A 10,485-nucleotide genomic window follows, 5' to 3' on the forward strand; every position below is an offset into this window, starting at 1 on the left:
GGGTGAGCTGGAACACTGGGCCAAGTCCCCTGAAATGGGAGTCACTGGAGTACGGTCTCAAGATACGAACGGAGAAGAGACAGCTCAGAGAATTCAAAAGAACAAGTGCCCTGAGGTTTTAGGAGTCAATACCTTAGAGCAGGCGCCGGATCTGAGGTGGAGTCTGAGTGTGTGAATGGGGGCGAGGGGCTCCCCGGTTCCAACTCCTTCTACCCTAGGACATCCACCGAGGTGCAGCCCCCCTTCCTCCAGCTCTGCCAGCTGAGGCTTGAGTCCAAGGCTACTAGGCCACTTGGCGGAGGGTGACCTGATCCCAGACAAGGCCACATGACATCCAGATCGTGCTGCGAGCACCGTCTCAAGAGAAGGTGCACGTAGGAGCAAGGGCCCCTAGGAGAGGAGCAGGCAGCAAGGAGGAAGGGCACCGGCGGGCGCGGGGTGTGTTTGTGATGGGGGGCGGGGACACAGCAGCAGCACCTTGCACACCACCCGGATCCATCATCTTGTCCCCCGAGGCCCCCCTGAGGGAGGAAGAGAGGAGTCAGGGGACAGTTAATGATGGAGATGAGAGAAATGCCCAGGACAACGGCGTCCCTACTGGGTAGCATCCTGCGGATTAGTAGCACGTGGTATGCCTTCGCCGACCCCTGGGCCCTGCCCCGTAGGACTCAAGTCTCCAAAGAGAAGGCAACTGTCGGGGGGAGGAGGGGTAACAGTACCTGGAATGATGGGGACACAGTAAAGGAAGAACAGGTCCCTTCCCCGCTGGCCTGCAGTGCTCCAAGCCTCCTATGGTCCAGCGGGCCCTCCGCCAAGCACCAAGAGGACTCCACTCCCCACCAACGTCCGAGGTTCCCCTGCTGACACGGAGACACCTTGTCACTGGGTCACAGGCAAAGGACATGTCACCACAAGGGGCATCCCGCCTGGGAAGCACCCTCGTTCTCCACCTAGCCTGAGATGCCCCCCCACTCCGACACGGGCACGCCCAAACCATGGGTCTCCAGCAAGGGGGATCCCAGCACAACAAAGCGCCTGGCCCAGCAACCCTGTCCTTCCCAGCTGGGCCCGAGAGTGCCCTCCTCCACCCCGCCCCGAGAAGCCCTGCTGCCCGCGGGCACCGACGCGGGGAATCAAGCTCCAAGGGTTTGGCCCAGAATGGTCCCCTTCTTCCACCGGTAGAGGGCATCCTGCCTCCCAAAGCTCCCAACCCTGGAAACGTTGCTTGCCCCGAAGGCACCGGAATCCTTTGCCCCACCCAGAATCCTCAGGTAGCCTGGCCTGGGGAGATTTCTTCCATTTCCTCCAGCAAGATCCGCAGGGACAAGTGGAAGTCCCAGCAGCAGCATAAACCCAGGCGACCAAAGGAGCACCACCAAGGCCCCAGGGCCCACCCCACCCCCAACGCCTGGCTCAGGCAACTCTTGGTCTCTGGGTCCCGACCGCCAGCCGCACGTAGCTTGAACAGATGTCTGTAAAACAAATAATTGAGAAGCAGCACCACACGGACGTGGAAAATCATCTTGTCCCTACAACCACAGCCCACAACAGTAGGCCAGCACCTGCAGGCCAAACCTCCACAGGACGACTGCTTGCCCACATACCAAGTGGAAAGAGAACCCGGTGTCTCCTCCCATACTTTCCGAAATGGCGAGGACACGATGGTAAATCATCCTTCGTGCAAAGATCCAGGAAGTCCTCCGCTCGGATGAGAACAGACAGTCAAGTGATACTAGCTCCAGAATTAAGGAGATGTCAGAACGAACTCATAAAGCATCGATCCTAAAAATAACACTTACAAGTACACGGCGGGGGCGCCTGGGTGGCTCCGTCGCAGAAGCGCCTGCCTTCAGCTCAGGTCATGATCCCAGCGTCCTGGGTTCGAGCCCCGCATCGAGCTCCCTGCTTCTCCCTCTCCCTCTGTTTGCAGCTCATCCTGCCTGTGTTCTCACTCTCGGGCTTTCTGTCTCTCTCTCCCTCTCTCTCCCGCCCTCTCTCTCCCTCCCTCTCTCTAACCAATATGACTCTTGTTTAAAAAATTACAAGTACATGTTCATACCAGGCTCTTTGTAATAGCCAACAGCTCGAAGCACCCCAGCTGCCCTTCAGTGGATGACTGTTGCAACGCCCCTGCGGGATACCTATACAGCCATACAAAGAAACAAATATGGTTGGTTACACAGAATGACTTGGAGAAATCTCCAGGGAATTGTGCTGGGGGGCGCGGAGCCCATCCCCAAAGGCTACAGACCATAGGATTCCATGTAGAAAACATTCTTGAAATGACAAAATGATGTGAGGGGAGAACAGAGTGGAGCCCCTGGGGAACTCATTGGGTGAGCGCCTGACTCTTGATCTCAGCTCACGTCTTGGTCTCAGGGTCGTGGGTTCAGGCCCTGCACTGGGTTCTGCACCGGGCACGGGCACGGAGGCTACATTTAACAAAAAAACAAAAAAGAAACAAACAAACAAACGAACAAAAACGGAGATCGGACACATTAGTGGTTGCCAGAGGCCAGAGAAGATCAGGGACTGTGTCACAGGGGTGGATGGGCAGGACAGGGTGCGGGTGAGTAGAGCCAGGCCTTCCTCATGCCAATAGGCTGGATTGGAAGTAGATTTTTTGCAATTCTCCTTGGCCGAACTCCTGGAAGGGTAAAGGAGACCTCTCTCTTTGTTCAACTGCAGGTCAACTACAATCATGTCAGAATGAAAAGTTGAATTGAAAACAGGGACGCCACGGAAAGATCTGCCCCACGTCCAGCAAATTCCGAACCACCGTTTCCGAGGCCCTTGGGTCCGCGGTCAAGACACTGACTTGAGAAATTGCCTCTCTTTAGCAGCTAATGCTCCAGCCCGCTGGTTGCGCTGGTTGCGGTGAGGCCACACCCTGGCCTTCTCACCTCCCACCTGTGGTCCTTAGGCCTTTGGGGTTCTTTGGGAACCCAGCCCTAGGGGCTGATGCAGCCCGGGCTTCGCCGAGGGTGCACCCACTCTCGCTTGAAGCACAGGGACTTTCGGGCCCACCGGCTGCTGAAGCACAGTCTGCTTGCGAAGCCTTTGGGTTCCCAGCCCATTGTGTGTGACCTCAAAGGCAAGCTGCCATCACCTCTTCTCAGAAAAGGGCCCGATGGCCAGGGAAGTTCTGGCAGGGCTTTGAGGGCAGAGGGGAGAGAAGACCTCGGTCGGTCACGTTGGACACACCAGGACCAAAGGATGATTTCCACTCCAGGCGTTCGTTCGTGAGGGTCAGTCTGTGATTGTTTGTGGACAGGGTGGGGAGACCTGTGTCCCACTGCCCCCTTTCCCCACAGATCCTCCCAAGTACCGCACTGCCCCTTTCCCTCCCCACCACTTCCGGGTGCTCCCCCTCCTCACTGCTAAGGAAGCTCACCTGGGGGTGCCGGTGGGGGCCGTTCCGGGAGTCCAGGCCTCAAAGCCTCAGCGCCAAACTCTTTTACTGAGCTCACCGTTAAGTGAGACTCAGCGCTGCGGACGGGACCAGACTGCTGACGGACCCCAAGGTAACAACCGCTAACCTTGAGTGTGTCTGCTCAGAGCCCGGTTCTCCCCGTGTCCACCAGGCTGGCGAGCGGAGCCTCTGGACCGGCACGAGCCCACTGCCGGCGCCCAGGCCAATTCTGACCTGCTCCTCTTGCGACCCGGGTGGGCGTCCAGACCCGTCCTCTCCTCGGATCGGGCAGCCCGGAGGTCTCCCGCTTCGCGGAGGTTAGCCCAAGTGAAGGCGAACTTGGGAACGAACGTAGCCCACACAGCCGACCAGCAGAGCGCACGCCAGCCCAGAACCCCCGCGCTAGGGCAGTGCCCCCCGCCTCCGCGCCCGGCATCTCTGCCCAGCAGCTGGGACCAGAGGCGCGGCCGCCACGCCCGGACCGCCCGGTTGGAAGCACTCACCGCGCACCAGCAGCGGCACCAGCAGTGTCAACACGGACGTGCTGCTCCTCTTGGAGTCCTCCGAACGGACCCCTCGCCCAGGAGCCTGTGAGGCCCCGGGGGAACAGTCAGTCACCTGCCCAGAGTCACTCCATTAGTGGGCAGCCAGCAGAGCCAGGACGCGAACCCCTGAGATCCCCGTGGAGGGCACCCTGACCACCTCAGCAGCAACACCGCCTCCCCGCGGAGACAGGTGCGCCCCAGGAAAATCTGCAGGATCCAAGGGGCGGATGAAACCACTGAAGGTCACACGCCCAAGTCAGGTCAGGTCTCCCCGGGCCAATCAAGAAAATACGAATGGGCAAGTAAGAGTCCACGGGCTCTCAGTCTTCGGGACCAACCCGGAGCAGATGGGAGCCCGCGCTCGCTCTGTCTCTCTGACCTAGTCCCTCGCCCCCAAGGTCTCTGCCTAGACTCTGCGAGAGGCACAGCTTCCTCGCAGCTCTGCAGAAGCAGCTTCTGCACCCGGCTGTGGATCTCCTGGGCCACGAGGGCCAGGAACTGCACGGACACCAAGGGACCTAGGACCCGTTCCGGGGTGGGCATCTCAGGCCGAAGCCACCCACCGTTGGCAAAGCTCCAGGAGCCGCCTGACGGTTTCCTGGGGCCCAGCGGCACAATCCACAGGGGCAGGGAGGAGGCCACCAGGCTGCGCCCTCCAGCTGGGCTGGCCTGGGCTAGGCGGGGGCAGCTCCTGGCGGCAGGTGCAGTAGCTCCCGGGCTGTGACAGTCAGGAGGCCTTTGGCTCCTGGGAGCGCGGGCCAGACGCCAGGGTCAGTTTGCTAGACGTCGTGACCCCGAAAGCAGCGGCCACCGCCACCGCCGACGTCCAAGGAGCCCGCGCCCCGGGCACGTGGGCGGGCGGGCGGGCGGGAGCCATTAAAAAGCAGGTGCAGGACCGCCGTGCCCCGGGCTCCCAGTCACAGCCCGGAGGGGCCGCGGCCTCTGTGGCTTCGGGGAGTGGGGCTCCCGCGCCCTCGACCCGATTCTGCGCGGGCTTGGGAGGCCCCGTCGCAGGCGGCTGTCTCCTGTCTGTCGGGGACCCACGCACCACTAGGCCCTGCTCCCACCAGGGAAGTAGCAGCAGCCCTCAAGTCTGGCGTCCGCACGCCAAGGGCTCCAGCTGGGGACCACCGCGTGCACCACTTGGCCTCAGTGACAGCATCTGCCTGGCGCCGGCTCAGCCAGGAGGGAGAAATGGGAGCCCAGCCGCGGGGCGGGGACTGGCCCAGCCTGGCCCCGGCCCGCCCCGCCCCGCCGGCCAGGGACCAATTGGAACAGGAGAAGAGGTGGGGCGGCGAGGCCAACCCCAGCGCCCACAAGCCCTCTGCTGGCGGCCCAGGGCGGAGAGGAGAGCCCCGGGCTAGCCAGGTGGAAGCTCAGGTGTTCAAGGGAAGAAAGTAGGAAGGTAGCTCATGGCCACTGGGACCCGCCAGACCAAGATCAGAGGCATCAGCCCAGGAGAGCTGATGAAAGTGCCAAGTGTCCAGCTCATGCGAGATGCGGTGCGTCAGGGTGTCGGGGTGTCGGGAAAGGGGGCCCCAGAGACGTGCGGGGCCTCCCAGGAAATTCTCCCTGCACTGGGACGTTTGAGAATCAGCGACCTGGGCGGAAGAGTCCAAGGGGGTCCCCACCGCTCCGGTTCCTCTCGGGTAGACGGCAGAGAAGGCCTCGCTAGGATCAAAAACGGGGGCTGTGCCACCCAGGCAGCCCCTGGGCTCTGGAAGCGCTTCAGACCGGAAACGGGGACGCTTCCGAAGCGGCAGGAGGCCCGACCCACGTCAGCCTCGTCCGGGGCCCAGACGGCGGGGCGGGAGGCTCAGGGCCTGCCAAGGAGCTGGAGTCCGCAGGGCGGGCCCTCCTGGCCTGGCAAAGCGGTGCGCCCCGACGCAGTACCTGTCTGAGCCACCGGAGGGCGCGTGGGGCCCTGGAGCGCGGGAGGCGCGGCTCCCCGCGCGCGTGCGTGCCTGGACCAAGGACCCGGGGCGGGCGCGAGGACGGAGGACTGGCACGTAGAGGACCGACGGGCGCGTGGACCAAGGACGCGTGGCGAGCGCGGGGACCAAGGACACGCGGGGGCGCGGGGACAGAGGACAGGCGCGTGGAAGAATGATGGGCGCGTGGACGAGGCACGCGAGGCACGGCGGGCGCGAGGGCGAGCGACACGTGGGGGGCGCGTGGCCAGAGGACCGGCGCGTGGACGGAAGATGGGCGGCGGGTGCGTGGACGAAGGACACGCGCGGCCCGCCCCTGGCCCGCCCGCCGGACCCCCTGCCGCCGCTCCCTGCGCCCCAGGCCGGGCCTTCCCGAGCCTGTCTGGGGCGAGGAGCGCCCGTCGGGGCCCTGGGACATCCTGGTGGGGAGCGCGCGGGGCCCGCGCCCGCTCCCGCACCCGCACCCGCACCCGCCCCGGCGCCCCGGCAGCTGCCTGGTGACCGGATTTTGGACGTTCCCGAGACGCGTCGCCCTCGCTTTGCCCCGAGTGCGTGCCCGCTTTGCACGCAGCCTTCTTATCCCGGGGCCGAGTGAGCGCGGGCTCGCTCAGGCGGCTTTGGGGAGAAGCGGCGAGCGCCGGCCGGCCGGCCGCGGTGCATGCAGTGAGGTTGCCCTGCGGGAGAGCGGATGGAGGGACGGCCGGACCATCTGGGCCCTCCCTGGTGGTCGTGCTGGACGGTTGGGGCCCGTGTGCGGAGGGCTGCCAGCTCTGAGGCCCAGCACGGTCAGGGCACGTCCACAGCCCGAGCGGCCCGCTCCCTGGATGCCTTGGAGCCGCGAGGAAGGCTCGGGGCTGAGGGCGGGCGACCGCGCACGCTCTCAAGGAAGGGGCGCTCGCTCCGCTCGCTCGCTCGCTCGCTCGCAATCCCCTGCAGGAGCGCTGCCTCTGGGCCAGGCCGGCCTGCTGCCCGTGGCTTCCGTGCAGCTGCATCCGCCGCCGCGGGAAACCTGGGGAAACTGACGGTTCCAGGAGAGACACTGGGCGTCCTTTGAGATACCTTCCGCGAGGTGGGCGGGGGGGGGGGGCGGGGGGAAGGGGCAGGGCGGCGGGCGGGGCCTGAGCTGCTCAGTGGCTTGAGCTTGGGATTCTTGGGGTCAGCTCAGGTCCTGGACTCAGCGTCCTGAGTTCAGGCTCCCGCTCAGCCCGGGACTGCGCGCTTGGCAGTCTCTCCCTCCCTCTCCCTCTGCCACCCCGCCCTCCCTCAAGGGAAGAAATCATTCTTCCTCCAAAGAAGCTTGCCCAGGGATGGGGTGGGAACAGCGCCGTTTTCCACGACTGGGCAGGAAGAGTCATGAGTCGTTTTCTGTTTCATCCCCTCCAGGGACGAGGCCGGGGACCCCAGGGCTGTGAGCAAAGAGAGGGAGAGCATGTGGGGGGCGCGGGTGTGGGGCGGTAGAGGTCTCGGGACCTGTGCTGACGTGCACGTGACCACCCCTGTGTCCACCAGCGTGGCCCCAGACGTTGCACTAAGAACCTTTGGATGTTGGTACACGTGAGCGTTGCAGGGGCTATCCACTCTAGCCCGGTCGCCATACCCCTCTGGCATCTTCTGTGTGACCTGGGAAGAGTTAGTCAGTGCTCCTGAGCCACAAGCCTCAGGCCCCTTTTCTGTACTCCGGGCATGATCCTAGCCCCCACCTCTGAGCTTTGGGTGAGGGCTGGGGGACCTGACCTATGCCTAGGAAGGAGGCTTAGAGCAGCACCTGGACCCAGCAGGAGGAGCGTGATCTGGTCGGTGTCCTTCGTTCTTCACGCAGCCCAGATGGCCGGTGGCCCACCCTGTTGCGGTCTGTTTTTCTCTCCCCCGAGGAAGCCCCGCATGCCCCTCCCTAGCAGGAGGCCCGTCACGCTGACGCTGGCTGAAGGACGCACCCCTTGAGCGGAGAGGCACGAAGGCTTGTGGATTTGCAGCCTTTGGAGGCATGGCTGCAGCTATGATGCCCGTGGCGGAAGGTGACCGAGGGTCACTCAGGGCCACCTGGACCTTCAGGGTTGCTCAGCAGAGGTGTGAGCGCTACCCCCACTTCTTCGGTGGCGCGCCTCTACACAGAAACGGAAGACGGCGCTCAGTAGACTGGCAGTGGGGTTACACGCCACCAGACGGATAGGGCTTCGCATAAGGGGTGGGGTCCTTAGCCTTCGGCCGGTGGAGTTTCAAAGCCGAGCTGTCCCATAGCACTTCCTGCAATTCTGTCTCTAGAGCACTTGAAATGTGGCTAGTGGGAACGAGAAACTGAATCTTTCGGGTTAATTAAACTGAAACTGCCACATGGGACGTGCACTATCGTATGGGGCAGCACAGTCGTAGAGGGTCCTTGGATGTTCATGAACATCTTGTAAACCTTTGACGCGGGATGTGTGTGTGTGTGTGTGTGTGTGTGTGTGTGTGTGTGGTTTGTATTTCTGGGAGGTGATTCCATGGCTTTCATCAGCTTCTGCTAACTACCAAAGAGGTCAGGACCTGCAGCTTTATGGCTTTGGCAGAAAGGCAGCAAGGTAAGGGAGGTGATTGTGGCCTCTGGTAACCAGTACGGTTGCTCCTTCCTGCTTTTGCCTGTGGGTGGCTTCTGGGGATGAACCCCTATGTCCTTGACTTCTTCCTAGCAGGCTAGGACCCCTAGCCCAGAGCCCACTGGCGTGAAGCTCAGACTCTCATGCATCCTGCGGTTTTATATGTTTTTAAGATCTTATTTATTTGGCAGAGAGAGGCAGAGCGCAGAAGCAGAGGGAGCAACAGAGGGAGAGGGAGAAGCAGGCTCCCACTGAGCAGGGGACCTGATGCGGGGCTCTGTCCCACGACCCCGGGTTCACGGCCTGAGCCAAAGGAGATGCTCAGCCGCTGAGCCACCCAGGCGCCCCTCTCTCTGTGTCTCTCATGAATCAATCAATGCAATCTTTTTATTAAAGAAAAAAAGGAATGGGGTGTGACCCTTGAACTCAGGGGTGTGAGCTTGAGCCCCTCGTTCAGTGCAGAGAGGACTAAGAGGCAAATAAACTCTTGAAAAAGGGAGCACCTTTTAAGTGCGCAGCGCCCATTCTTAGCCCTCCCACCACGAGCCAGCCGCTAGCTCTTTGTCATATCTTATGGGCATTTTAAAAATGTTCTGTGAAAAAGTTCATCGCATCGATGCCTCGTACTTTATGAAGACAACCTGCTCGTTTGGATAGAGCCCTTGGTTCCACATCTCCAAACCTCTAAGTCACGCTTGATGGAAACGCCTGAGCACCCAGACGCTCCTTGCTGTATGTTTTAGACCCGTTGACAGCGGGTGAGCTGGAACACTGGGCCAAGTCCCCTGAAATGGGAGTCACTGGAGTACGGTCTCAAGATACGAACGGAGAAGAGACAGCTCAGAGAATTCAAAAGAACAAGTGCCCTGAGGTTTTAGGAGTCAATACCTTAGAGCAGGCGCCGGATCTGAGGTGGAGTCTGAGTGTGTGAATGGGGGCGAGGGGCTCCCCGGTTCCAACTCCTTCTACCCTAGGACATCCACCGAGGTGCAGCCCCCCTTCCTCCAGCTCTGCCAGCTGAGGCTTGAGTCCAAGGCTACTAGGCCACTTGGCGGAGGGTGACCTGATCCCAGACAAGGCCACATGACATCCAGATCGTGCTGCGAGCACCGTCTCAAGAGAAGGTGCACGTAGGAGCAAGGGCCCCTAGGAGAGGAGCAGGCAGCAAGGAGGAAGGGCACCGGCGGGCGCGGGGTGTGTTTGTGATGGGGGGCGGGGACACAGCAGCAGCACCTTGCACACCACCCGGATCCATCATCTTGTCCCCCGAGGCCCCCTGAGGGAGGAAGAGAGGAGTCAGGGGACAGTTAATGATGGAGATGAGAGAAATGCCCAGGACAACGGCGTCCCTACTGGGTAGCATCCTGCGGATTAGTAGCACGTGGTATGCCTTCGCCGACCCCTGGGCCCTGCCCCGTAGGACTCAAGTCTCCAAAGAGAAGGCAACTGTCGGGGGGAGGAGGGGTAACAGTACCTGGAATGATGGGGACACAGTAAAGGAAGAACAGGTCCCTTCCCCGCTGGCCTGCAGTGCTCCAAGCCTCCTATGGTCCAGCGGGCCCTCCGCCAAGCACCAAGAGGACTCCACTCCCCACCAACGTCCGAGGTTCCCCTGCTGACACGGAGACACCTTGTCACTGGGTCACAGGCAAAGGACATGTCACCACAAGGGGCATCCCGCCTGGGAAGCACCCTCGTTCTCCACCTAGCCTGAGATGCCCCCCCACTCCGACACGGGCACGCCCAAACCATGGGTCTCCAGCAAGGGGGATCCCAGCACAACAAAGCGCCTGGCCCAGCAACCCTGTCCTTCCCAGCTGGGCCCGAGAGTGCCCTCCTCCACCCCGCCCCGAGAAGCCCTGCTGCCCGCGGGCACCGACGCGGGGAATCAAGCTCCAAGGGTTTGGCCCAGAATGGTCCCCTTCTTCCACCGGTAGAGGGCATCCTGCCTCCCAAAGCTCCCAACCCTGGAAACGTTGCTTGCCCCGAAGGCACCGGAATCCTTTGCCCCACCCAGAATCCTC

General features: G+C 62.2%; 1 long non-coding RNA gene across 1 annotated transcript; it reads right to left on the bottom strand.

Moving 5' to 3' along the window:
* Nucleotides 1-8,828: 8,828 nt before the first annotated feature.
* On the bottom strand, nt 8,829-9,726 carry LOC129517735 (uncharacterized). The gene is made up of 2 exons (XR_008666090.1): nt 9,350-9,726; nt 8,829-9,246 (listed from the first exon to the last, which is right to left on the bottom strand). It is a non-coding gene; the product is annotated as an uncharacterized LOC129517735 (long non-coding RNA).
* Nucleotides 9,727-10,485: the final 759 nt, after the last annotated feature.

This window comes from Nyctereutes procyonoides, unplaced genomic scaffold, assembly GCF_905146905.1.
Source record: "Nyctereutes procyonoides isolate TBG_1078 unplaced genomic scaffold, NYPRO_anot_genome, whole genome shotgun sequence".
Taxonomy (NCBI): Eukaryota; Metazoa; Chordata; class Mammalia; order Carnivora; family Canidae; genus Nyctereutes; species Nyctereutes procyonoides.